General features: G+C 45.6%; 1 long non-coding RNA gene across 1 annotated transcript; it reads left to right on the top strand.

Annotated features, from left to right (window-relative positions):
• The first annotated feature begins 114 nt into the window (after positions 1–114).
• On the top strand, positions 115–1,058 carry LOC126387467 (uncharacterized). The gene is made up of 3 exons (XR_007569676.1): positions 115–676; positions 742–814; positions 891–1,058. It is a non-coding gene; the product is annotated as an uncharacterized LOC126387467 (long non-coding RNA).
• Positions 1,059–1,068: the final 10 nt, after the last annotated feature.

Here is a 1,068-nt window from a genome sequence, read left to right as displayed (position 1 = left end):
GTTAGCTCAATCATGTTGTAACTAAGACATCCGAAAATATTTTTTTCACGGGCCACTTTGTGAGTTTAGTGAGTTATTACAGACACGGCTAACGGCTAACGGTTAGCCCAGCTAATCTACAATAACCATGTTATTAATTACACACAGAGAAAATACTAATGTTTGTTCACTGCCATGTGTATTTGTTTTCAATGAAGTCGTTGAGAAATCAATCCGTGGAGCGGTTGATTATCATACACGTTGTGATGTGTGTATTGTTGTAGTCTTATCTGTCATAAACTGTAACGAGATTATGGGGCGCGTGTGTGGCGCGATCGTTGTGTATGCTGCACATGTTTTGGCTGCTACTCTCCATTGTTTTTGCTGTTTTGTTGCTGCTTACCTGACTACTACTTCATGTCACCAATATTGTTTCATCCTTCAGTTCAATAAATTCATAGAAATGATTATGGCTGTCATGTTCTCATTTCTTTATAAACACAGTGACTGAAGACGGTGACGGTGACGTCACTTCCGGGTCGGATCTTTGTGCTTGGACAGGTAACGCGGTTTGTCTGCTCACCTGCTGTGTTCGGCTCATGTGGCAGGGAGCTAATGTTTGTGTGTCCTGCAGAGCGGCTGACTTGGGGCTTTCAGAGACTCCTGTGTGTGTGTGTCACCTAGATGGCCTGCTGCGGTGAGTTTCTCTCCCTCTCTGTAAACAGCTAATCATGACCGCGGCTAACAATTGCGTGATTGTAGGTGAAGGCCGGTAGCTGTGCGATTCTCTCCCTCTACTCTGGTGTGTGTCATACCCAGCCGACCCGGCTAATCGGTATGTAGCCTCTTTTGACTCCAAATTGTATGCATGCGCAATTGTATAGGTGATAATAAATTTGTTGGGTCCTCAGATCCCAGCTGCCTAACAGTGTGTGAGCGACGTCAGCTGCCCAATAGTGTGCGAGTGACGTCGGCATCAGCTGATCGGGTGCGGCGTGTTTAAAGCGACATATCGCCACCAGTTACGGGGGACCGCTGCTGTTTTTTTTTTTTGTTTGTTTCTGTGCTTTTTCTGTGCTTTGTCTCTGC

This window comes from Epinephelus moara, unplaced genomic scaffold, assembly GCF_006386435.1.
Source record: "Epinephelus moara isolate mb unplaced genomic scaffold, YSFRI_EMoa_1.0 scaffold4546, whole genome shotgun sequence".
Classification (NCBI taxonomy): domain Eukaryota; kingdom Metazoa; phylum Chordata; class Actinopteri; order Perciformes; family Serranidae; genus Epinephelus; species Epinephelus moara.
This window is presented reverse-complemented; position numbering and strand designations above follow the sequence as displayed.